We start from the raw sequence: 27,329 nt of genomic DNA, 5'->3' as shown, positions 1-27,329 counted from the left end.
GGAACCTAATACATGCTTCAGTCTCTAAAAACCTGACAGAATAAAAATAATAATAAATACATTTAAAAAAAAGATAGAGAAACGAAAAAGAGAAGCTAGGTGGAAGTATTCAGACCTTGCGCCGTGATACCTGTTAGTGGGCAAGGAAAACCCCAACTTACTACTTCCAAGCTTTAGGCGCCTCTGAGGCCGAGGGAAACCGAGGCTGTCACTGCGGGCTGCATCCAGCCTCCCCCCCCCCCCCCCCCTTCAGGCTTTTTACCTCCCGCCCGTCACTCGGCCAGCCCTCCTCCGTCCCCAGCCAGCGGGGCCGACCCGGCTTCCCCCGGAGCTAGCCCCCAGCTCCGATCTCCTTCCTCCCTCGGGAAACGACCTTGGCTGCGCCGCGCTGCCCCGCCGCGACCCGCTCTCCGCCCCTGACATGTCCCGGTCGCCGGCCTCGCTCCACAAGCAGTCCCGAGGCGAGCCGTTTCCCTCCCCAGGGTACCAGGGGCGCCGGGACCGCTCCCGCCGCCCTCGCCTAGCTGAGGTAACCCCCGCCTCTGCCAGCTCAGTGCCCGCCTCGCTGACACAATCCCCGCCTCAGCCAGCTCGGTGCCTGCCTCCTTTGCTCACTGAGGTAACCCCCGCCCACCGCCCTCGGGGCCGCCTGGATGCCCGCGCCCCTCCCCTGGGCTGGGTTGGGCTGGACTCAGTCATCCACCCTCTCCCCCGCTCCTCGTTCTCTGCGTGACCATCTCGCCTGGAGGGGGGCGCTTCTTCCCCCGCAGCCTTGTGATTGGCCTGGGCCCAGCCGCCTATCAACCCAATCTTCAATACTGGTTGGCCAGAGTGGCAGACCAAGGGCGCAATTCCCACCCCACAGGAATCCCTTCAGCCCTCCCCAACACTTCGCGGCAGTGTCCTCAGAAGACTCATTGGGCCGAGGGGGTTGCTCCAGCGCTGGCGGCAGGTCCGCGTCTCCATTGGTCGGCCCTGGCGTCAATCTGCTAGGGCGCGGCGCTCCGTAGGCTGGTGGGGCGCCCAGGGGGCGGGGCGGCCTCCCCCTCCTCTCCCCGGTCCCTCCCTGTGACTAACTCCCGTGTGTGAGTCACGGCGCGGCCCGTCAGCGCCGTTAAATGCTGTGTGCGGGCGGGCGGCGCTGCCTGGGTTGCCCCGGCCCCTTACGCGCGGGCGGCTGCCTCCCCCGCCTCCTCCCCCGGTACATGGCTGGCGGACCGTACTTGTCACGGTGTCACATCCTTCTTGCCGGCTGCGGCCCCAACTTCCTCGCCAGCTCGGCTGCCGCCGCCGCCTGGGGCCACCGCAGCGGCATGGGATAGAGCACAGCCGCCTCAGCGCCTGGCCGCCGCCTGCGTCGCGCAGCCCGGTGCCGAGCCGCACGCTCATTTTAAATTAATTGCCTTCTCCGGTTTGAATTCCTCACCCGTGTCTCCCACTGCCTCTTCACTTATCTTCCCCGCGTCCCCTCTTTCCATTGACACTCCATCCCTCCCACCCCTCATCCTCCAATCTCCATTTGGTCGTCCCCTGCTCCACTCAGCGCCTCCTGGTCCTCAACGGTCCTCAACGCAGCGGAGCCCCCCCGGGACGGGTGAGTGCCGGGCACGGCCTTCCCAGGCTCGCTCTTTTCTGCCTGTTTGGGGTGGGATGGGGGGGGAGCGGTGGGCCGAACAGCCCCCAGTTGTGCGGGGAGGAGCGGGGCGGGGACGGGCCGGGTGCCTCCGCTGGCTGCCAACTGTTCCGAAGTTGGGGGCATTCGCCTCACAGCGCAGCCTGGCGCTGGCCGCGGACTGACTTTCCCCCTCGGACTGGAAAAGAAAGCGGGAGGAGTGTAAGAAATAATTAAAAAAAAACCCCGACCCCCCCCCAAAACCTGGCGTCGTTGCCAACTACAAGTGCGTGTCATGCTGCCGATGACACATTTTGTTGTAATTTTTGTTTTATCCACCCTCCCCGATCGCGACTGCAGCTGGGGCTGCGGTGAAGGTTTATGCGAGGGACAAGGGGCCAGCTCTCGACTGGCCAGACCCCTTGAACCAGGCTCCGGACACTGCCTTCCTTGGGGAAAAAAATGCAAAGGCAGGGAAGCCCATCTGTGTGATTGATCCCGTCCTGCTTCCCACCCTCTGGTGCCTGGCTGTTTCGCTATTACCTGGGCTAGACTTGGCGTGTATTTTAGAGTGGAGCCGTGGTCTGCAGTGAGGAGTTCTGGTAGCTTGGATTGGTATTCGGAGAGCTTAATTTAAAAGGGCTATGTCTCTATTTCATTGCTATTGATTTTAGTTAGTATGGGTTTTTTTTTTCCCCTCCTGAAATGTATTTTTAGAAACGTGAACGTGGTATACATTCTTGTTCAGAGTAGTTAAAATAAAGCAGAGGCATGGAAAAGCACGGCAAGTACAACAGCGCTTCCATCCACAGGGCATCTGAAGCCTTAGTACTTTGCTGGGTTAATTGCTTGATCTCTATAATTCATATCATATTGAAACTAATTGCTGAACTGAAGGTTTACCAGACCTCACAACGCTCCAAAATCCTCTTTCTCAGACATCTGAAAAATAAATCTACTGAAATTTAGTTAAAAGTAAAGGCCAGCATCAGGCTGAGAATCCTTTATGGGAATTTATTTTTTTTAAAAGGCAAACACTCTGGTAAATAAGTAGTAAAGTGTCACTAGTCAGTGACAAGTGTAGTCTTAAGTATGCTTTTAAGATCAGTAAATTTCTGCATGAAATGAAGTCCTCAGCAAATCTTGTCTTGCATTTGTCAGTGAAGAGGGAGAGAAGCAAACAATCAACGCTGAGATTGATACCAAACAGAAAAACGAGTCCCTGTCACAAGGACTAACTTGTCCATTATAATCCAAAGCTTCCTATGTATCTGTTACTGTGTCTTCATGGGGGCTCTTTGAGCTGTGGTCTCTTAATACGAAGTGGACCTGCTTCTCCTTTGATACTAGTTCAGCACCATTGTAACTTCATTAACAGTGCAGATTGGTATTAATGTGAGAAGTAATGAAACAACCTTTATTTTCAGGAAGACCTCTACTAGCGGTGTGACAAGCTCTGTTTCCTTCTGTCCTCGGACCCAACTACACCACCCTGAGTGGCACTTTGGTGCACAAGTACTCCCTGGATGCTGATTTGACTACTTGTGTGCTGCAGTACCAATCTGGGCGAGGTAGAGTGGTACTTCACTTTTTTCGTAACTATTTCCTCCCTTCCTTGGAACAAAAATATTTTGGATAAACGATTTTTCTTCAATTATGAAGAAAACTTAAGGGGATTAAATGTCAATCTGCTCTGTTAAAAGTGATCATACCAAAAATACCCCCCCTATTTAAGATTTGTATGGCAACGGTGAAACAGGCAAGTAAGTTTTCAGTGTATTTAGCTTTCCCTTGTTGCTGTGGACAGTATTATCTTGTCCTGAAATTCCACTTTGAGGAAATCCATGCATACATGCAGTGTTTAAACCGAAGTTGTTTGGGTTTTTCCTTCTCTTCCTCTCCTTTTCCAGGCAACCCCTAAACATTCACACTGCACTGTTTAAATGTTTGTTATTGAAATCAGTGAGGGTAGGATCAGGCCCTCAGTTGTTTTGTTTTCTTTAAAGCAGTTGATAATGGCTTGGATGTGATGTTGTCGGAAGATAATACTATTTGGTGTGGCTACAGTTCAGATTCGCTGTCTTCTTACAATCTCAGAAGAGTGCTCCATGCTAAACAGCCCGTAAAGAAAAATATGTCTAACAAAGCAGGACTGTCTTCTGCCTTTACGTTCTTGCTTATAAATCACTTGAAGGTTTTGCTTGATGCTCTTTCAGAACAAGACACAATCCTTTCATGTTTGTTTCATGTTTTCATTTCCTCCTATGACTGTGTTCATTGCTATGCTTTTGTGTCACTGATTGAGATGTTATTGTAAATTAATTATGCAAACTAGTTTGTTTTTTAGAGGCTCTTCAACTCTCTATTGATACTGTCAACTTCTTTGTTTGAACAAAAACCCACACATTGCACCGAGAAGAAATAGATTAACTGGTTCCAAATCAGTATATACATAGGAAAGCTGAGGAAAATTAAGACCTTTTAGCTCACACTAAATCGTGATGGAGCTGGTGAATACAGTACAGTTGCATCTGGAATATCAAGGCAGGGTAAAACCAGGGGAGCAAGAAAAGGGGACTAGGTACAGTCGTTCGGTTCTGGGAGGGTGTTTATATGGCGGAGTTCTACCACATTCTTTCCAGATAGACAGTGCTAGATTAATTGGGCTGAATTTTGCAGTTCCTAGTTGAGCAAAACTCACTGGAAGTATACTGGAGCTGTCTTACTGAATAGAGGAGTGTTGAATTTAAGAAGTGGAGAAAAATGGCAGAGTTTACTTCATTCATTATTTAGCACATTTTGGATTTTAGACTCAAGAGAAGATACCTTCCTTTCTTTTGGTTTACAGTGTTTCAGGTTTGGGGTTTTTTTTAAAGAAAAAAATATTTAAAATAGCTTTTAAATACCTACTCACTTATAAAATATTCTCTGTAGCTTTGGTAACAATTGGCAAATCTTTTATAATGTTAATTCCAGTGACATTCACAAAATTCCCTGAATCTGAATCATCCCCTTGAAACACTTCTGAACGGACTTTGGGATCTCTCCCTGGAAACTGTAATTGTTGCAGTATTTCTGTGTTGTATTGTTGTGTACTCTCAGGAAGAAGAAAGACCATAGGAGTGGGGAGAAGAGTTTAAATGAGCATTTGTTGTCACAATATCAGATATGAAAATACATGCAGGCTGGCAGATTATTGCCTGTCTTAAAATTTAAGCCTCTCTAATTTCCCTTTTAAATAAGCAAAGTCTATTTTGCAGTTTGCTTTGGATAATGAAAGAGAGGGGATTTTGTGTTTCTACCTTTGGTGCAGTGGTCCTCTGGAAAGTTAGAAACAGTGCCCTGGGGCTCAGCGAAGTAGAGAGTGTATAATTATGTGGGAAGGCTCCATAGCATCAGTGAATTAGCATTAGCAGCTGGGTTTAAGCTGTAGAGGTGATGTTATGGAAATCTATAAAATGCTGGTTTCTTATTCCTGTTGCAGATTCCATGTGGAAAGGAAAAGATGCTCTTTGTTTGTCGGCCTTTCATTCAGGCTTGCCAAACCATTAGTTGATTTGGAAAGGCAGGTTCTTCAGTTCAGACAATAAGTAGGCAGATTTATTATTTTTGTTCAAACTCCTTAAAATCTTTATTAGATTGTCTCTAGAAATCACACTAACATCCTGGCCTGCAAAGGGACATCAAGTGTGTCTGTTTGTCAGAAGAGGCAAGAGTGAAGGTCACTTATCCTTCTGATGATGTGCTGGTGTGGGGTTTTGCTGCAGCCCAAACGTTCTGTGTTCCTGACATTCCAGTTTCTGCTTTAAATTAAATTACATCAAGTGTTTGCAGGGATGTGATGAGATGTACTGAAATCTACAGTTAAAAGAGAAATAGTGACCTTAACTGTTTTCAGAGATGGGAGTCAGGAGGGATGATGTTAATCACTGTAAGATTTGTAGTACGCATTGGCCTTTATCTCTTGGTCTCAAAGCTTCTCTTGCCTTTATGCCAGAAAGAAGAGTAACCAGATCATTCATCACATTAAGATCTTTCAGAGAAATGGCAGCCTTATTTTGAGCACTGCATAACATGCAGGATGCAGTAAGTTCTGATGATGTATAGAAGTCATTTGCATTGAGAACAACTATAAATGGGAATGGGCTGTCCTCTAATTCAAGGACCTTATGTCTGTGTTTTTTGCTCCCCTTCTTCCTGCTTGAAATTAAACTTAAGTTCATAATCAAATTATATTAAGTTACCTGTATGCTATGACCCTTGATAAAATACTCTGGAATGTTTTATTAAGCTAAGATACATTGAAGATTTTGGAGGAACCTAGGACACCTGTGTGCTTTAGTGGTGGATAGCCTAAATGATGGACCTTATGAATCTGGGAAGGTCAAGGTCAGCAGCTTTTTCAGGGATGTGACAGTTAGATCTCTTTTGTGACATGTCAGCAGTGTATGTACAGCATTCATTTACCATGGGGCACACAGAGCATGTTCTTGTATGAATAGAAACAGTTCAAAATGCTGGAACTATGATGCAGCAACAGTAAAGGTCAGCAACTTGGAAAATTTAATGATATGGTTGGTGTTGACATTCAAAGGCAATTCTGGTGGGAGGGTGGTTCCAACAAATGTAAACTCCAGTACAGATTAAATAGGCAGCCTTCTTCTTATCTCAGTCCTTTTTCACCAAACCCCATCATTTTCACTGAAACAAGGGTGTTGTGTCTATACTTTATTGTTTCTGCTAATCTCTAATTAAATAGAGCCAGTGAGGGTCAGCATGGTGCTTTGAGCATTCAGCTACAGCTTAAAAATGACACTCTGCTCTCTAACGCTTGCAAGCAGGTGAAGTCACAGAAAGGACAGGGAGTCGGAGTAACATGGTGTGCAAGGAAATTCCCGGTTCTCTACAGTATTTGCCAGTAGTTTGGAGTAATCCTCAGTGCTTCCTATCTCTGGCACTGCTACAAGTGGCCAGTTAAGGGCAGCTTAAGAACACAGAAATAAAAGACTCAACAGCAGGGATGAAGAGATCTTAGCTGAACCTGAACAAAACCTTTTTCACTCGTAACTGAGATAGGGAGGAAAGTCCCAAGAAGTAGCACGGGTGAAGTCTTTCAAAACAGTAAAATTTCAGTAGTGGTGGAGGCTCAGAAAAAGTAGCATCTAGGTAGAGAAGGAATTGTAGTCACTTTGCTGTCTTTTCATAAACTGTTACTAATGTGATTAAAGCATTAGTTCTGAGAACAAGTGTGTTCTTCAGTTCTTCCTCTTCAGAATTTTAGAGTCTATGTTCATATATTTGCTGTGGGGCAAAATGCAATAGTGCTTATCCAAATTCGACATTCCCATAAAAAAACTGGAATGTGGGAATGAATTCAGATGTTTATGTGGAGCGATTCTCACTTTCAGCTATCTTTTTTTCTAAGTATCTTTCTATTGTCTGCTTGCTTGCTTTCTATCTTACTGAATTCCTTTTGTGGCATAGTTTTTGTTTCTCTCCACTATCTTCTAGCCTTCCTCACCACCATTCCCAATTTGTTGTCATTCTTTCTAGTCTTAATCAGCTCCTAGTGTTGCTGCTTGCTTACAAATTCACATTAACATCTTGGAATAACTCTGCTTTACATAGGGTACAAATAAATAGCAACTGATCTTTCCTTTAAAAGCTTAAGTGGGAATATGAAATGTGGGGGACAGGCATCCAGCTCCTGCTCTTTGTTTTTTGGTGGGCTGCACTTGGTTTTGGTTGTACTGCTGCTATGCAGTGGTCGAGGAGGCAGTCCTCAATATCAATACAGGCTGGGGGCTGATGAAATTGAGAGCAGCCCTACAGAGAAATACATGGAGATATTGGTGGATGAGAAGCTGGACATGAGCCAACAATGCATGCTTGCAGCCCAGAAGGCCAGTGACATCCTTGGCTGCATCAAAAGAAGCCTAACTAGCAGATGGAGAAGTGATTCTGTCCCTCTGGTCTGTGTGACCTCACCTGAGCTACTGTGTCCCACAACATGAAGACACAGACCTGCTGGAGTGGGTCTAGAACAAGGCCACAAAGATGATCAGAGGACGGGAGTACCTCTCCTATGGGGACAGGCTGTGAGGGTTGTGCTGTTCAGCCTGGAGAGGGAGAAGGCTCTGGAGAGACCTTATAACAGCATTTCAGTATCTGAAGGGGACCTACAGAAAGGCAGGGGAAGGACTTGTTTAGAAGGGCTTGTAGAGGTAGGACAAGGAGGCAATCAATGCTTTTAAACTGGAGCAGAGTAGATTTAGGTTGAATATCAGGAGGAAGTTCTTCACATTGAGAGTGGTAGATACTGGAACAGATTACTCAGGGATATGGTTGAGGCCACATCCCTGAAGGTATTCAAGCTCAAAAATGCTGGGGCCTAAAGCAGCTAATCTTCTTGGAGGTGTCCCTGCTGAGTGCAAGGGTTTGGACAAGATGACCTTTGAGGATTCCTTCCAAACTGGTGCAGTCTGTGAATCTGTATGAGATGCCAAAATTATCTAGTGTCCTCGACCCATGGCAAGAACAAGGGTCACCACTGCTGCACCACAGTCCAAAAAGGAAAATGTGAAGAGAAAGCCTATTGGAGGTGTGATATGAGCTGGTGCAGTCATCCAGGAGTCAGGACCACAGCCAGCAATAATACCAAGTTGTCACCAGCTTCAGACTGTGCTACAGCAACACAGTTTTTTTGCTTCTTCTATGCTTTGTGGAGCTCAGTTCCATTTATTTTATGTTGTTGTATCTGTGTGTCTTCTCTGTTTTAGCCTTTTCTTGTCTTAGTATGTCATGGCTACTAGTGATCTCTGAGATGGTGTCGCAGGCATGTTGTTAAGATTTAGTGGGTTTTCCCTCCTCCTGTTGCCAAAGAAATTGAGCTCAGAGTTGGGGCCTATTGAGTACTCCGCACCAATAAGTATGTAGGTATGTATTGAAGGTATCATAATACCTTCAATAATGGAAAAACAACCCACCAAACCAAAGACAACAACAGTAAAATCCTCAAACCCAGCAAGATGTGTGAAGTTAAAAGAGCTAATGTTTGGTTTGTGTTGCAGTGTGATGAGAACCACAGTGTAAAATGAGATAGGTGTTCTGTGGTGATGTGAAGGCAAAAGATATAACCTTTTTAAGAGAACCTTGAAACTATTGAACATCTTTAAAGGGCATGCACCAAGCCTTTGCTGAACCTGCTAATTTAAAAGTTTTGGAAGGCAGGCAGCCCTCTTTTCTGTGAGAGGAAACATACCTGGGAGGAACATTTCTAAACAGAGCTGAATTAATTCCCTAGGCTTAGTGAGTGGTGATGGTCATGGCCTAATAGCAAGTGAAAGAGTTAGCAGCCCGATATGCAATAGGAAAATGCCCAGGAATAGGGCATCCTTCCAAGATTCAGCCAACAATAAGGCTGTTTTACCTGCTCTTTGTTTGGGAATATTTTTTAATTTATTTCTGCTTTTCAAGTATTTCAGTGCAAATTCTAGGGGAAGACAATTTCTGTCTTTTCAGATTGCAGATTTTTGTGGCATTCCTACCTTGAGAAGTCCAAAAGAGAGAGAGGGGGAGGAAAAAATAAAAGGCAAAAGCAAGCAATCTCAGATATCATCCTCTTCTCTGCCCCCCACCATGTTCTTTTTAAGAATAAAAAATGTGATAATCCATCACCTCAGTGTCCTGGTATCATAGTTTGACTGTGGCACTTGGACAGCTATCCTATTGCTCTTGTAAAACAAGAGTTTGAAAATGCTGGTATCCAAGAAATCCAGAGTCAAAGTGCTTACAGCAGTACCTAATTGCATGCTAGTGACTATTACTGTATCTTTCTGATTTATGTCCCTCGTTGGCCAAGACAGACTTGCAGATGAGTTCTTAACGTATTATTTAACAAGATGGTAGTTCTCTCTGTTTAGATTGCTTGTTGTGTGTTGTTTTTATTCTCCTTCTCTAGTGTGGAGTTATCCTTATTAGTTTCATGGGAAAGATGCAGATCCAGATTCCTGTTGGAGCTGTTGCAGCATGAGTGAACAAACTGCATAGGGCACAAAAATAGCCTGTGCTGCTTGCCCAAGGAAATTATAAGAATCCATATTATCTCTGGGTCTTTTATCTTTTATTCTGTGTTGCCTTTTTTTGTCTTTCTTTCTTTTTCCTTTCCCTTTCTTCCTCACCTGAACCTTGATTCTGAAGGAGTTGGAGCAATTGCACACTTACACAGTTATCAGTTCATTTTTTGGGTCCCCACTCCGAGAAAGACATTGAGGTGCTGGAGCAGATTCAGAGAAGGGCAACAAACCTGGTGAAGAGTCTGGAGAATATGTCTGGTGAGGAGCAGGTGAGGGAACTGAAGTTGTGTAGCTTGGAGAAAGGGGACTGAGGAGAGACTTTGCTGTCTACTATTCCCAGAAAGGAGGTTGGAGTGAGGTGGGGGCTGGTTTCTTCTCCCTGGTAACAAGTTGTAAGAGGAGAGGAAATGGCCTCAAGTTGCACCAGGGGAGGTTTAGGTTGGATGTTAGAAGAAACGTCTTCACTGAAAGTGTTCTCAAAGACTGAAACAGACTCCCCAGGGGAGATGGCTGCATCTCAATCCCTACAGGTGTTTCAGAGAGGCAGAGATGTGGTGCTGAGGGACATGGTTTAACACCAAACTTGTCAAGGTAGGTAACGGTTGGACTTGATGATCTTAATGGTCTTTTCCAACTGAAACAATTCTGTATATGTATGAGTTACCCAGCCTACTTTACATCTTTCTGTTCAGAGGAGGATGGGATGTGAAAGGTTTGTATTGTACTGCAGATACTCTCCCTAGCTCTTTCAGCACCTCCAGGTCACACTTCTTCAACCCAAAAACAGTAGAGAAAAAATCCTTCTGCTTGAACACTTTTTCCTTCTCTTAAGGAGAGATTAAGGAAAAATGCCTCTTCTACAAAAAGAGAAAGTAGCATAGGTGGATGCCTTGGGCACCCTTTAGGAAAGGGCACTCCCATGGGGCTGCCACTACAAAAAATTAACAAATCATCCCAGACTTTGCAGCAAGCTGTTACCAATGACTGCTGTGGAGTGAAGAAGTTACAGCAGCCAGTGTGTGCATGTGTGTTTCTGAAGGTTATGCTGGATTTTTGCTGTCCCACAAAACTGATTAGAATAACTAAAAGTGGGGCATGGATTTCAGCAAAGGGTAATGTGATGGGGGGAAGGAGGGAAGTGGTTAGAGGGGAAAGCAACTCTGAAGGTTTTCCTGGTCAGCAATATCTCCCAAAGTGTAGATTCTCCACCACTGTGTGTAGGAAGAGCCTGCTGCCCTCGCTTTTATTGTCAGAGATGCTGTATGCCTGGATTAATGTACACATTGTGCGCTTATGTACTATTTGGAGTTGCTTGTTACCTGCACTAGGTACTTTCCAGGTGTTCATGGATAATCTGCTCCAAGGACTTCATAGAGTGTCCAGAGAAAAGTAAATAGGTAGGAGTTTACAGCCTAGCACTGAGAAACAGAATGAGATTCTGAGGATGCAGGGCCCTTGAGAGTGAGTGTGTGGCACAGATGCAGGTGAGGTGGGGAGAAAGGTACATGTTGTGGCCTCTGTGTGAAAAAAACAGGCACCATGCAAACAACCACTCTGACCACCAAGCCTTCTGTCTGTTCTGCATTTATCAGGCATCTAGGCCTAGGAAATGTGTGTAGTTTGGTCCTTGGTTTGTCTGGAAAGAAAAGAGATGCTTTGCTTTGCTTTTGCATTGCAAGTCAGCCTTTGGTCAGTTCTGAGCTGACACCTGATCTGTCTCTTGGATGCTTTCCCCTGAGTGTTTGTCATTGCACAGTGTGATGGCTGTAAGTGGAGTTATTCTGTCATGTTCTTTGCAGAGAAATGCTGTGGAAATGAGGAAGCAGGGGAACGAGGCATGTGAGGTGTGTGCATGCAACATGAGGCTTGACAAGGTTGGTGAGAAGTAGCATTGAGGTTTTGCACATGCATTCCTTGGGGCACAAAGTGTCATCACCTTCAATTTTTGCTGTGTTTAAGGCCCCCGAGCATGTCTGTAACACAAAGCAGAAAGAAAATGTTTTCTCTTCAACCATCATCTACCCTTGCTTGTGTGCCTATGAATCATTCCTCCATCTGGAAGGATGAGATGCAGAGCTTTTTTTTTTTTCTAAGGAGGTATCTAATGTACATCCTCGGAGCAGCCAGCAATTGGCATGACAAAAGGGTTACAGCTAGTGTCTGGCACTCTTCCCATCCATCTTACCACTGGAAACATAATGCCTTTACAACATGCTTGTTCTTCAGGCACCAGTGTGTAGAGCCAGTCCTCAGGACACACAAATAGGGCAGTTTTACATTGTTTGTGTATGGTTTTGGTGCCTCCTTGGTGGCCCAAGATCTGATTTTCTTTACTAGAGTGTGGCATGGAGGGGATAGGAGCAGAGGAGTACTTGTGGAACATCCTCAAGTATGGAAAGATGAGTAGCAAAGCTTCTAGCACTGCCTTGGTAACATCAAGTGTGGGAGAAGACCTTGTTTTGTTTCTGACCAAATGTTTCTGTGCTAAGAAAGAATTTTATTGCCTATGTTTTGGTAGAAGATTGTTCAATACGGTGTCAGAATGAGCAGTACAAAGACACACCCCTTCATGTCAGTACTGAGCTTTTGTTGTTACCTTTCTCTTTTGCTGACCATGACTGGAGGTGTCCTCACCTAGCAGCAGTGACCAGCTCAATATGCAGTTCAAACCTCAATGTAGAAGCTGAATGCACTTCTGAAGCTTCTTGAAGCACTCTTGAAACTTGCAAAACATGTTTATGGAATTGGGCATGTCTTTGCTGTTTCCTTCTATTGAAGGATTGTCGGAGATGAGGTAGAGTATAGGATGTGCTACCTGTCCCCAGAGCCTTTGATGCTTCTAATGAGCTGGTATTTGGACCAGTTATTCTCAGAACTGGGACCAGTGGCACTTTCTGTCAACAGGAAGAGCCTCTCTGCTCCCCATTGCTGCTCTGCATTTTAGCCGGTGTCTCTTCTGCAAGGTGGACTTGTTTCTGCTGCAGAAGCTGAGTGTCATCTCTCTGTTCTACATAGGATGGTTGGAAGGTTTAGGGCACTGCTCCTGCAAGACCTCAGCCAACTTAGGTTGGAGTGGCTATGGCAGAGAGGAAGTCATCAGTCTGTCTTACCTGAAGGAGCTAAGTCCTGCTCTGCTGGTGGGAAGATAGGGACTTGTGGGCACTGCTGGAAGTGCCTTGTACACAAAGAGAGGAACTTCGGCGTTTTGAAAGACAGGTTCCTGCCTTAGCTTGTGGATGAACTCTTTGTTGCTGCTTTGTGGTGAGTAGGTTTAATGTGCCACCCTGTTCTTAACATCTCTTGTTGCCAATCTCTAGACAGCAGCATGCTGAGCTCAGGAATGTGAAGTACTGGCCTATTCCCTAGTGTATTTTTGGGTGTGAGGGAGAGTGGGAAGGTTGATGGATTCTGTAGGCTTTCTGCAGCAGCAGAGGTCCTGTTTTGAGGCTGTGCTGCTCTCCTTGGGAGCTGCTGGGATTGCAAAACCCACCTGTGCTGCTGAAGCTGAACGCTGTGTGAGAGAGACTGTATGTCTGCTCCCTCCCATAGTGCTTCCAGAGGGTCCTCTGGAACTGGGATGTGAAACAGTGTTGTAAAAAGCCACTCTGACAGGGTGAGAGAAATACTCCTTTGTGTTAGGGCCTAGTGCTGGACTTGATATCTGGGGAGACCTTTTCTTTTGCTGTGTCTGAAGCTTCTGCTTTTATCTTTCCTCTGATACAGAATGGCCTGGAGAAGACCCTTCAGGCGGGTATGCTTTGGTACGTTCTTTAGCTTTGTGATTGCTGTTTAGACTATGGTGTAATAAACAAGATTAGCACTTCTGGCTTCCTTCAGGGGGTGTGCTTGTGTGTGAAAGAGATTTGGCTATGTTAATTCTGCCATTTTTCTTACCTATGCCTGAGGTATTATCTGCTTGCACTCTTGCCTGATACGTAACAGCTATGGAAAAGACATAACACTCCCCATGCTCTTGGAGGCATTTCAGTAGCTTGACTTAGGCGAGCAGTACAGTGGTAATATGGCTAAGGGGTGATGCATACAATGTTTGGCTTTGAAAACTGGCTTGTGAATCCTGCAGAGAGTGGTCAGCAGGTGGAGGTTCACACTGCACATTTCAGTGTCCAGTTGCGACATGCTCTGCATATATAAAATCAGCTCTAGTTTTCTTTGGCAGGTCAGAGTTCAAAGCCTGAGGACCCCTGAGGCAGAGAAGAATTGCATTGCTGTGTGTTTGTATGTGTGTACTCAGCAGGTGTATTTTCTTCTGTAACATGTTCGATCTCTTCTAGTCTGAGTCACTTGTGGGTATTTCCGCTTGCTGAGAGGCTGAAAACCAGGTTCTTGTGGCCTAATTTCCACCTATGGCTCTGTGCTTGAAGACCAAAAGTCAACTGAAAGGAAAGAAAGGATACAGAGATTTAGGTGCAGTTTAGGGCATGCAAATCCAGCTCCTTCTTTCCTATGACATCAGTGTGCCATGAGCACCTCATGTAGGAATGACCTCATTCACTTTCCAGAGTGTTCTGAGGCATACCCAATGGGACTTTCCACCTCTAACCTAGGTCCCGTTTGAATTCTTAAGATAATCCTGTCAGTGATAGGCTGAATGCAGAACCTGATCCAAGCATTGCTGCTTATTCCTGGAAAGGTCCTCACAGCATTTACCTTCTAAATGGTAATTGGGAGGGGTAGAGGAGAGACATGAAGCTGCAGTGGTGCATATGTTGTTCTCTGACTGTGGGTTTTGTTGTTGTTTTGGTTTTGTGTTTTTGTTGTGTTGTTTTTGTGGGTGTTTTTTGGAGGAGTTGTTTCTCTCAGTTTTTCCCTCGTGTGAAGTTTGAAAGCTTACATTGCCCTTGCAGTCTAGGAGCAGGCAATGCTCTGTTAGCCATCAGTACCAGACAGGTCTGGCTATCCTGGTAATCTCTGACTATCAGTCATCCTCTTGTTTGGAGGAACTCTGACTTAAAGAGAGATACATCAGCTTGAGTAATTTCTGATTGACGATATTAGGCTCTGTGAATACTAGAGAATATTGTATCCTAAGCTTTTGAGCAGTTCTGACTGTAATGCAGTGCTGTTCTTGGAATGATTTGTTTCAACTATAGGGCCAGTTTAAATAGAGCTCTTTAAGTATATGTTGCTGTTCCTCATACATCAAAAAGTGAAGTTCAGTGAATAATGACTTATAATTGTGGGACCACAGTGAGATAGGAACTCATCATATCTTTGCATTAAATGGTGGTGTCATTAAAGGCAAAAAAAGGCTTTTTGTCGGTAAGCTTAACTGGGAAAGCCAGAAATCTTGTGTGGAGATTTTTAGCGTGCTGACCAGTGGGATATAGTGTAACAAGCAAATTTCTCTGTGCTGAGCATCCAAAGAATTCATTGCTGTGTTAGCCAGTGTGGCTGTGGGATACTTTCCTTCATGTACCTTTTATATAGATAAGTGACAATCTCTGATTTCTGATCCTGCAGAGGAAGTGTAGTATCTTTATTACTACAGAGCTCTCCAAGATGCAGCAGTTGTCATTGAAAGTCAGTAGTGGACAATGGAGCTGTGCTTGGCAAGTGTGGACTTGTGTGTTTTGTTTGGTTTTGTGGTTTTTTTAACCTTTAAATGGCAATGACTTGCAGTTATGTCATACTGTAGTCTTAAGCTGTGCAAGGTGGTTGGACCCGTTTCTGTTCTCATTCAGGTCAGACAGAAGAAGCTGGTTTCTGGGATTGTTGATTATATGGATTTGAGGTGGGGATGGTCAGCCCTGAGGTACAGGGGAATTAGACACTTGCTCTTTCACTCAGTTTTGTTACAAAGCCACTATGCCCTAGTTTCCCTGTCTGCAGAATATGGGCCCATCCTGCACTTCTTATAAAATGGTTTAAGAATGATGTGCAAGATCCATTCTTCTTCTCTTCCCTTTGTGGTGCTTGCTTTAACTTACAGTGTTTAGTAAGCAGAATCCTTGTACCGCTGTGGTCTCAGTGATAGCAGGACACCACAATCTGCTCATCTGCAACAGCTCTGCTGGGAAGGTCTAATCTGCAGGAGCCCTTGTTTGCTCTTAAGGATGAAATGCAATTGAGCACCTGGTGAAGTCTGCTCTATGGCAGAAATGAACTGTAAATATATACCTGGGGATTTTTTAATCGTTAGGCTTAAATTGATTATTTCCTACCAGTTGTGTTTTGAGAGCAGACCAGAAAATAATTGAGACCTTCACACAGCTTTCTTGGGTGGAAAGTAAGTGAAGGGAATGTCTACAAAACTAGTGCCCAAAGCTGGATTTGTGCTCCCTGTTCCAGTTAAACCAATACATAAACAAACCAGTTCACTTGATGTTCCCATTAATTTGGACTGCTTACCTTTCCAGTTTTTCCAGCTTGTGATTTGAGCAGAATGAGCCAGTAGGAAAAGTGACAGTCTGGAACTGGCTTGACTTGTCTCTGTCTCTTTCCCAGAAAGCCAGTTTCTATTGTACCACCAAAACGGGGGCTGGTTCCCTGGCTATTGTTCAGGACACCTGAGACTGCAGCAAAATCATCTGCCACTGCCTAGGAAAGGGACAGTGAAGGAGAATTTGCAATCCTTTGCCAGCTCCTTCTGTGCCTTTCTACCTACCAAGGCTTTTCTCCACTGTACAAATGGTGTAGCAGCTGTGGTTTGAAAATCACTGAGGCTTTCCCTTCACCCTGGGGTATTTAACTATATACAGCCCTGGCGTCTTGACAAGCACAGGCATCAGAAGCTGTGTGGGGTCAGTGTCATGTCTGTGCTGAGTGCTCTGACAGCTGTGCTCTGCCTGTGTCTCCTTCCAGCACGGCCACAGCACATGAAAGTGGGCTGGCCCATGGAAAGTCAAGTTGCACTGTTCTTCTGACTTGAGGCCTTTGGTCCTGCATGACCTTGAGCCTCTTGTACCTGAAGATATTAGGGAACGGTATAAATAAAAGCCTTTTCTTTTTAACTGAGAACCAAGCACCTGGGTTACCAAGGGAGCTCTGGGACTGGTTTCCTACTCTCTGTGCAAGAAAGGGCATAGAATCATGGAATTGTCTTGTTGGAAAAGACCATCAAGATCAAGTCCAACCATTGGCTAACTCTACCAAGTCTGACACTAAACCATGTCTCTCAGCACACATCTATGCAGGGTGGTAAGAAGGAGACTAAGTACTCAGTACAGCATCAAATTTGATTGTGTAACTCTACTGCAGTGTGCTCATGACGTGTTTCTGATTCAACCGGGAAGCACCGAAGGTGCAAAGCCCCTCTGTGTCCTCCGTGTTCCAGGAAGTCCTGGCAAGCTTCTGGATAAACAATTGACAAGTTCACATAGTCACTTTTAGTTTTTTGATGCCTGTGGAAAGAGAAGCTGGCAGTAGGAGTAATTTTCTGGCTTGTGTTGCTGACTGCAACCAAAAAAAAAAAGTCAGCCAGCCGGACCTGGAATGATGCCGAGGCTGTGTGCAGGCACTTGCAAAAGACCCTCATGGCTTGAGTTTTGTAACTTCTGAGAGTTTTTGTTGGGATCAGAGTAGAGCCAAACCGTCCAGGTTGAATTAAGCTCTTCATAGCCAACATCTGAAGTCCGCCTTTTCAGACTTGCTTTGCTGTACATAGCTCTGCATGGTGCACTAGCATAGGCTCTGAGGTACAGCATTCTCACCTATCACTAAGGGCTCCCCGTGGTTTTTCAGTGCTTCCTATGTATCACTGCTCACAGCTGGTATGCTCAACTACCAAAACTCTTGTTTTCTTGATATTACTGTACAAAAAGTATGTCCAGAGTAGCCATCTAAAGTATGTTCTGCCAGATAAAAATGAGGCTAAACCAGTGAATCTCAAAAGCTTGGAAACTCAAAGAAGCTCAAGTAAGGAAATTGTCTTTGGCAGCACCAAGGCCCTCTAACCCAAAAGACCACAGCAGTGATCATGTCTCTTGGGACTTTGGAGGTCAGGAACTGTCCAGTATGAAAAGATCTGGGGATGTTGACTGCCAGTTGAACATGAGTTTAGTTTGGAGAAAAGTGAGTGTACTAATGTTTACAAATGTCTGAAGGGTGGATGTCAAGAAGATGGTGTTTCAGTGGTGTTCTGATCTTGCAGGGAGTTGGACTAGATGACCTTTTGAGGTCTCTTCCAACACCTAATGCTCTGTGATTCTGTCGTATACATGAGGCAATGGATACAAACTGGAACAGAGAAGATCCATCCCAATATCAGGAAAAACTTCCTTACTGTGAGGGTGATGGAGCACTGGAGCAAGCTGCCCAGAGCGGTTGTGGAGTTTCCTTCTGGGGAGCTTCTCAAGACCCATCTGGACATGTTCTTGTGCAACCTGCCCTAGACAATCCTGCTTTGTCAGGGGGGTTGGACTCAATCTCGGGAGGTCCCTTCCAACCCTATGATGCTGTGACTCTGTGTTGCAGGAGAGACTCAGCTCCTCTGCATTGGTTCTGAATCTGACATATGAGAGAACCAAGATTCACTGCAGTCTCCAGTGGGTGAAATGAAGAGGACTGCCAACGCCCAGAAGGTCCCAAAAGGATGCTGTGTGTACTTGTGTGAGGAATACCACCTGCAAAGATGTACTCCTCTTTCTGTGGAAGGAACTAGAGGCCATTTGCTGTAGCACTATGTAGTAGTAAGAAACTCCATCACAAGATTTTTATTTTTAACTGGTTAACAAAGTGGAAAGTAGTGAGGTGCAGACAGGACACAGAAGGGAAATGATGTAGCACCAAATTTCGTAGAATTAGTGGTTGGACTTGACGCTTTTGAAGCGTCTTTTCCAATCAAAATGATTTTCTGATTGTGTGATAGAAATTATTAGAGCTGTGATTAACTTTGGCTGAGCCAAAGTCATAGGTTCGTGTCATAGGTTAAGTTGAAAATTTGCTTCTGTTATTCAAAACCATCCTGCCTCTTACACCTTTGAGTTCTGGCTGGAGCAAAGTGTTGTGGAGCTTGAGAGGCTTCCTGTTCCAGTTGCTCTTTTGGCTTCCAGGTTTTTGGGTATTGGCTTTTTCCACTGAGATGGCAGTCAGGCGAGGAAGGATGGGGTAGTAGCTCACTGGCCTTCTGCTTGCTGTTGCTTTCTGCTGTACTTTTTCTGCCAATAGGCTAAGGTAATTGTGCGTTATGTTATCTCCAGGTTGCAATAAGGAGTTGATTTTTTACATGTTGCTTTCCCTCACTTCTATGTTATAGGGAAAAGCCTCTGTTAAACTAGCACAGTTCATTTGAACCAAAAGTGGAAAAAATGTTTTTGCTGACTTGAAAAAATAACCACAGAATGTTAGAGGCTGGAAGGAACCTCAAAAGATCATCCAGTCCAACTCCCTTGCCAGAGCAGGATCATCTACACAGGAAAGCATCCAGGCAGGTCTTGAATATCTCCAGAGAGGGAGATAATATTTTGGGTATCCTAAACCTATGTATTTTGAATTGCCTAAACTTCCCTAGGTTATAGTAAGTGATTGATAACAAGTTTTCTACTTTTAGAGAAACAGGAATCTTAAAGGCTGTTCCTTGAATTACAACTGATTTTAGGCTTCTTGAATCTGTATTTAGTTGAGCATAACATGGGACACATTCACCTGCAGAAGAAAGGGAGCTGTAGTCCCCTGCCACTCACTGCACAAGCAACTAGAATTAATCCTGGATCAAGGGGTTATAATTAAAACTGTTCAGCTCCCTTATTCAGAGCAGTGCTGTGCATACCCTTGAAGTAGTTCTCCAGACCTAAAAACTTAACAGCATTTATAACAGACAGATAAAACTGGAAGTCAGTCACAGTGAAAAACAGAGCTGTTTTTATTTTCCAGAGAGCAGAGTGCATGTGGAAGGCAACTCCAAATGATTCCCTAATGAAAAAGCAGTAAAAGAGCTGAAGAGCACAGCTAAGCAAAGGTCAAAGCATACAGACCGTCTGCAGACAGAGGCTAAACCAATTTGCAATACATACAGAAAGTGCAGCATTAGATGGCGGGGGTCAGCCCAAGGAGTATCACCATGCATAGATAATAGAGATATATGTGGATGATACATGCAATCATACATTCTGGAAGCCTGTCATCAGAACGAATTGCAAAGCACAGAACACATGCAGGAGTTAAAAAAAAGGAAGCTGGAGAACACAGGACCATGATCACCACAGAAACAGTGTTCTTGAGGGGTTACTTTGTTTAAAGCAACTCTTTAAGCCTCTGCAGTGCATTGGGAAGCAAAATGCACAAAAGTGGATTTCCAGTAGGTGCTGGAGCTAGGTAGAGAGAAATTTCAAGCACATGAATGCAGAACAGGCTGGTGCCAGCTTTACAAAGGGAAAAATGCAAGTCCCTTCCAATTCACCTGAAGGGCACAAGATCAGCCCGAGTGGCACAGCTCACATTGGCAAGCCTATATGAAGTTTGATACTGCTCATCAGTGCTTGGATATGGAACAGAAATCCTTATGAGCCCAACTAGAAACACCCTACAAACACTCTCTTGCCAATGTGTGTGCTCAGCAATGTTTTAAAGAACACCAGAGGCATGTTAAGGAAGAGTGGAGTAAGGAATTTGTGCGAAATACTGATAGAGATCTTCGAAATGTCTCTCCAGTGTCTGGGATTTGTGTTGTATCCCAAGACATGAATCATAGTTTGGGTTGGAAGGGACCTTAAAGATCATCTAGTTTCATCCATCCTATCATGGCAATGGGCACCTTCCACTAGACCAGGTTGCTCAATGCCCTGTCTAACCTGGCTTTGAACACCTGCAGGAAGGGGGCATCCTCAACCTCCTTGAGCAACCTATTCCAGTGTCTCATCATCCTCCCTGTAGAGAAATTCTTCCTAATACCCAGTCTAACTCTCTCCTCTTCCATCTTAAATCCATTCCTTCTCATCCTGTTACTACAAGTCCTTGTAAAAAGTCCTTCCCTAGCTTTCTCATAGTCCCCTTCAGGTACTAGAAGGTTGCTACAGGGTCTCCCTGGAGCCTTCTCCTCTCCAGGCTCAACAGCCTCTCCCCATAGGAAAGGTGCTCCAGCCCTCTGATCATCTCTGTGGCCTTGTTCTGGACCCACTTTGACAGCAAAAGATGAAAGTATTACTTTATTGCTGCTTCTGTGTAGTTATTGATCAAGTTAGTGTATGGCTCTGCTTTGAAGTAAGTGCTGGATTGAAATGTCGTCTGTATACAAGGTGGCCTCTAACTGAGGCCACCTTGAGAAAGCTTTACCCTAGTGTGGTTACATGAGGAAGATACAGAGATCAGAATACTTCCAAAAGAGGAAATTGTGTCTAGACTTCAAAATGCCTGTTCTCAGTTTTGTTTTAGGTGGTGGTATCCTGTCTAGTATTTCTCCTCCACACAGGCTCAAAGGTAATTGATCAAGAGGAGACAGTCAGTAACATAAAGACATGCCATGTATCATTTCAAAGTAAAAGTTCCCAAACTTTCATACTGAAAATTGTCATCAGCCCTCAAAATTTGTCACAGACTAGAAAGGCAGCATGTGTTTTGTCTGATACTGTATCAATTTAATGGTGCTATCCAGCAGTGATGGAAATTGCTCTTGTGAAGGCAGTCAGCAAGGTCTCGACTAACTTGCATGCTGTAGCCAATGAACCTTCTTAGTGTTTCCTCTTAAACATTAAATATTTTGACTTTCATGGTTTGCTTATCTTGAGGGTTGAGAAGGATGTACTGATTCTCAACTTCTTTTATACATATATATATATATATATATATATATATATACACTTTTTTTTTCCTTTCTAACAGGTGGCTTGATAAATGTAAATGTAAAACATTGAACCTATGGAGCTGAGTTCACTGGGTTTGGTAGCTCAAATTAAGTTCCCTCAATTTTACATATTTTCTGTGTTTACTGTGTCATTGGTGTTTGGGGGAGATGTTTCCAAACCCCATAGTTCCTAAACAGGGAGGAAAATGCTTATTTATGTTGTTTGCAGTTAACCCACAGAGCAGTATTACTGGGCTGTAAAAATGCTCTCATAGTTGATTCAACAGAAACTTTACAGAAGCCATTTGAACTTCAAAGAAATTCCATTAAAAGATGGGAGAAAAGAGAGTTAAGGTCATCAGGAGAGCAAGTTAGTGTGCATATGAAGATCTTCACATCCGGGTGGCTTTGTAATACCTCCAGAGATGGAGACTGTACAGCCTCTCTGGGAAGCCTGTCCCAATGCTCTTCCACTCTCACACAGAATAATCCTTTCCTTATGCTTACTTGGAACCTACTGTGTTGCATTTAGTGTCCATTGCCTCATGTCCTGGCAAGGGACATCACTGAGTCTGGCTTCATTCTCCTGAGTCTCACCCTTTAGCTACTGCTTTGCCTCCCTCAGTCTGCTCTTCTCCAAGCTAAACAGCCCCAGCTCCTTCAGCATTTCCTGGTAAGGTGAGTGTTCCAGTCCACTCATCACATTAGAGGCTCTCTGGTGGACTTTCTCCTTGCTCCTCTTGAACTGTGGAGCCCAGAATTAGATGCAGTATTCCAGATGAGGCCTCACCAGGGCAGAGCACAGAAGGGAGGGAGAATCTTCCTCAACCTGCTGACCATGCTCCTCTTCATGCATCCTGGGATGTCACTGGCCTCTGTAGCTCTGAGGATTGGTCATTCATGGCCTTTCCTCGTAAAGTAGGTGCACCAGTTCCTTAAATTCAAATATACTGGAGTGTTTTTCCTGGCAGAAATGGTACTGTAACTCTTAAAACTTCAAATATTTTCTTAGAGGAAATATTTTCTAGGAGAGGCTGAGGGAGCTGGGGGTGTGCCGCCTGGAGAAGAGGAGGCTCAGGAGTGACCTCATTGCTGTCTACAACTACCTGAAGGGACACTGTAGCCAGGTGGGGGGTGGCCTCTTCTCCCAGGCAACCAGCAATAGAACAAGGGGACACAGTCTCAAGTTGTGCCGGGGGAAGTATAGGCTGGATATTAGGAAGAAGTTCTTCCCAGAGAGAGTGATTGGCATTGGAATGGGCTGCCCAGGGCGGTGGTGGAGGCACCGTCCCTGGAGGTGTTCAAGAAAAGACTGGATGAGGCACTTAGTGCCATAGTCTACTTGACTGGATAGGGCTGGGGGATAGGTTGGACTGGATGATCTTGAAGGTCTCTTCCAACCTGGTTGATTCTGTTCTATTCTAGAGCCATCAAGATGATGATATTTGTAATGTATAAGAGTTATGCTTGAAAGCAGCACTTGGTATTGTGTTATCTTCTTTCCCTTCCAATCTGCGTGCACACACTCACAAATAAAATCTGCTCCTTTACAGGGAATAATGCAAGTGAAAAAATGTTGTGAAAAGTCAGGCTTGGTTAGATTTCCTTCTCTCGGCTGTTAATATGTTTTGGCATATTTTCATATAGCAAATTTTAATTAAGTCATTTTATTTAACACTGACCTGAGGCTTTCGATGCAGTTACTCAGAAAACTTATTAAATAGTCCTAGTAAAATGTAGCCATTTCTTCTGTGCCATCAAGTAGTCAAATCTTCAACTCAGTCCTTTTATGGATGGACAAGCACTGTTTTTTTTGGTGTTTTTTTTTTAGTTAATTGTGTATGCTGCTTCTTAGGGGCATCCCAAGCTTTCTTTTACTCTGTTGTGTTTTTTGTAGCATTTTCATCCATACTGTAATAGCTCTTGCAAGGAAACTATCAGTATTCGGGGTTCACAAACACTGGAATAGGCTCCCCACGAAGGTTGTTGAATCCCCCTCCCTTGAGGTGTTTCAAAGAGGGCAGAGATGTAGTGCTGAGAGACATGGTTTAGCACCAGACTTGGCAGGTTAAATAATGGTCATACTTGACGATCTCAAAGGTCTTTTCCACTCCAAATGATTCTATGATTCTATTTCCCTTTTCCTTTTCTCTCCTCTGAAGTTTCTCAGAGGAGATGGAGTGATGCTGCTTTTCTGTCTTTGTCGTTGGGGGATGTTGTCATTTATTTGTTTACTTCTGGCATGGCAGTGGAAAATCAAGTTGCTTTTCTCCTGCATTGTGTGCCCACAAGTAAACCAGACACTCAGCACTCTTTCTCTTCCCTATGTGTGTGTGCATGCAAACACACAAGGAGTTTGTTCTTACTTTGTGCACAGCCAAAAGAGGCTGGACATGGCTGTCTTCAGCTCAGTGGAAATTGGCACAGTCCCATCTCCAGCAAACAACAGCCTGACGTAAGCTCATGCAGCGGTGATAGCAGTAGAACTTGAGAGAGTGTTCTCTCTTTTTTTTTTCTTTTCAGCTGGCCAAACTGTTGAAAGGCTATCACAGGGTTTGATAATCTCTGGCTGCACTTGAAAGGAACTGGTGCAAGGGTGGGGGGGAGGAAGATTGATTAATGACAGAAAGAATAGAGCAATTCCGGGTAACTTCATCTGAGGTGGAGAGATGGCTTTAAAGTCTTACACCAAAGGCTGTTTTGATTCTGGCCTCATCGTTCTCTCCAGTGTTATTCCAGGTTCTGAAATCCTGGCTGCTCTGTAGAATTCACATTAGTTCTGTGGTGGAAGTTGGAGAGCAGCTAAAGTGCCCTGTAACAGTCAATCAAGCAGATGATGAAACTTGACTTTTCTATTGTGTTGAATGAAGCACTTGCACTATAATTTTAACTCCTAAAGCTTGCACTTTCATTATGATTTTAACTCCTAAAGCTTGTACTTTCATTATGATTTTAACTCATAATATTTGCTTTATTCAGTTGTAAATGCAGCTCAGAGGATGGAGTCTGGTGATGTTCAAATTTTTTACTAGTTTCTATATGTTGGATTTCTTTTGTCAGAATGTAAGTATCTGAGTTGTTCAGCCCCCAGATTGTCACTGAAGCACCAAGAAAAGCTTTACTGGGAAGATACTTTGTTGTATTACAGCAGGACTTTTTCAGTCTGGAGATAAGAAGGCATCTCATTGTGACCTTTCAGTATCTTAAGGGGACCTATGAGAAAGCTGGGGAGGGACTCTTTAGGATGTCAGATAGTGATAGGACTGGGGGGAATGGAACAAAACTAGAAATGGGTAGATTCACACTGGATGTTAGGAAGAAGTTCTTCACAATGAGGGTGGTAAGACCCTGGAAGGGGTTGCCCAGGGAGGTGGTGGAAGGCCCTGTCCCTGGAGGTCTTTAAGGCCAAGCTGGATGAGGCTGTAGACAGCCTGATCTAGTGTGAGGTGTCCCTGCCGACGGCAGGGGGATTGGAACTGGATGATCCTTGTGGTCTCTTCCAACCCTGTCTGATTCTGTGACTTAACATCATTTAAGCTGGGAAAGAGCTTTGTGATTCTATTCCTTGTTATCAAATCAGGCTGGAATAAAGGTACCATTTTGTCATGCTGGTTTCAGGTAGGGCCTTGAGTCAAGTAGCTGCTCACCTGCCATGCTGCCAGTGCCTCGACTGCAGAGTTAGCAAAGCCTCTGCATTTCTGAAACAGAGCCACTGCGATTTAAATTTAGTAACAGATGGTTCTCCTCATAACCCACCAGTTTAAAGAGACTTTTCAATTGTTCAGTCCTACTGCTGAAAACACATTTCCATTAGGAACTTACAGCACCCCCATGCCAAAACCAGCAGTTAAAAATGAATGGTTTGCTCTGGTAACAGGACAAAACAAACATGAAAAAAATCATTGTGTTGTGTGACAGAAAAGGAGAATGTTAAAATAATAATAAAAAAAAAAAGTTAATAAGGGCACCAGAATAACTTTCTGATGGGCTGTTCTTGAATCAGTGATGGTTCCAAGCAAATATTTCAAGGTTCTGAAGAGTAGTGCATCGATTTCTGCTTTGTTTCTTGTATTGCTGCAAAGATAGCAACAAGTTCGTAACTCCGTTTAGGTCCTGTCACGAGGGGTTTGCAGCGTTTTGTGAGCTCCTGGAAGGGAATGTGAGTAACTGCCAATATTAACATTTTTCTAATGTACCATTTTTTACATCTGCTTTTAGGATGTATTCAGAGTAAGTTAATTATAAAACTGTCTAAGTAGGGGAGGGACAAGAATGCAAGAGGGAAAGGAAAAACTGGACTTTTTCAAGGATGGTGTCTGCCCTCTTAGTAGCTTTTGAGCCTTTTGACCAAATCTGATGGTGATCCACAAGCCTTAAAGGTTTACAACTTCTGTGAAAGTGGGCAAGTGTCTGAATTCTTACTGCTCAACAAATTCATGAAGATGAAAAGCAAGTGTGCATCCTCTTAAGAAAATGGTACAACTGGGATTGCTGATCTTGCGGAGGGGGAAGGGAAAGGTTGAACAGTAGCTTTCTCCAAACCAAGAAGGTCTTGACTTCCTGTGTCTGACAGTCCTTGGAGACTCCTGTGGCTGCTTGACATCCTGCTCCCCTGAGGGGCTGACATGTGGCAAGGCCTGGCTGTTCCTGATTTATAAGAGAAACCCTGGGCTGTTAGAAGAGACTAGAAGCCAAGCCAACCATTGGAAAGTTTGTCCTTGAGAGCTTGCAATAGCACAAGATTTGAGAGCTCAGGGAACGAATATGCTCAAGAGGAACTGGCTGGAGCAAAACTGTCCAAACTGCCAGTCTAAGTGGCCAGGCTGGCCGTGAATGAGTTGAGGACTAGCTGTGGGCAGAATCAGAGCTCTGCTGCAGCACAGCAGAAGTGTAAGGTGGGTGGTGAGGCCCTTGGCCTCTTCAGTTGTCCTCAGGCAGGTGTCACACAGGCTGACCAGTGTTACCTGTGTACAGAGCTTGGAGCAGGTTGCCTTAAGTCTAATTTATTATCCCTTCCCTTCTCCATGGTCTGGTGGCAGGCTGCTAGGCTGTCAGTGCCTTCCCTGCAGCCTGCCTCCTTTTCTGAGCTCATGCTTGTTCTTTGGGCTGAGTGAAATTGCAATTTATAGGACTATGAAACTCTTACAGTGAACTTAGCTGATCAGGGACCTATGCTAGGTCACTTCAGTACTGTGCATTGCACAGGGCTTGTTGCAACCCCCACCAGGACTTCCCCTTCCAAAAACTGTACCAACAGCTAGCAAAGGCAGTTAATCTCTCAGCTGCAGCCTCACTGAAGATCTGTTATGCTGTGAATGGGAGGAAACATGCAGTAGGAAATTTCCTTTATGTTCTTAATTTCTGCCTTCCTTTATTGTCTCATCTTGTGCAACCAGCTTGCAACTGGTCTAAGTAGGGAGATGGGGTGATAGGACAGGCCTGCATGTTTTGCCTGTACCTCCAAGTGGGTAACATTTGCATTTGATGCCAGTAGTTAGCCAGAGCTGCTCACACTGGCCTTGCCCTAAACCACAAATCAGAGACAGACTGGAGCACATCTCCGCCTTGGCTGGGAATCTGAAAAATGGCCTTTTGAATGGTCAGCCCTGTTTGCCTCTTTTCTTCATGTAACAAAATTTACTGGATGGTTGAGGTTATGGTTCATTTTGTGTTGAGCAAAGTATCAAGTTTAGCTTTAATGTGGCCAGAGATCACATAATACAGAATTTCAGCTAGTTGCCAGAAGTCTTGAATTGGCTTTTGGGTTTATGGAGATAGCCCTAAAAAGGCTATCTGGTCTGGCATCAAGGTCTGATTTTGGTGTGATTTTCTCATGAATGTTAGATGGAATTATCCTTCCTCAGATTCAGAAAATTCTTGCGGGCAGCTCCTTCAAAGCAATCTT

General features: G+C 44.6%; 1 protein-coding gene across 8 annotated transcripts in view; it reads left to right on the top strand.

Annotated features, from left to right (window-relative positions):
• The first annotated feature begins 902 nt into the window (after positions 1 to 902).
• SERTAD2 (SERTA domain containing 2) overlaps positions 903 to 27,329 on the top strand; it is a 101,829-nt gene continuing 75,402 nt past the window's right edge. For 2 of the 8 annotated variants that reach the window (XM_064146191.1, XM_064146190.1), the window contains exons 1-2: positions 904 to 1,594; positions 3,040 to 3,183. The gene's annotated coding sequence lies outside the window, so the exon portion shown is untranslated. Of the gene's footprint in view, positions 1,595 to 3,039; positions 3,184 to 3,621; positions 5,846 to 11,544; positions 11,562 to 14,324; positions 14,366 to 27,329 lie in introns of those variants that run through there. The other 6 variants (XM_064146192.1, XM_064146188.1, XM_064146194.1 and 3 more) reach the window with 5 other exon arrangements.

The sequence above is a fragment of the Pogoniulus pusillus genome, chromosome 7, assembly GCF_015220805.1.
Source record: "Pogoniulus pusillus isolate bPogPus1 chromosome 7, bPogPus1.pri, whole genome shotgun sequence".
Taxonomy (NCBI): Eukaryota; Metazoa; Chordata; class Aves; order Piciformes; family Lybiidae; genus Pogoniulus; species Pogoniulus pusillus.
The sequence above is the reverse complement of the archived record's forward strand: the minus strand, read 5'-3'. Positions and strand labels throughout refer to the sequence as shown.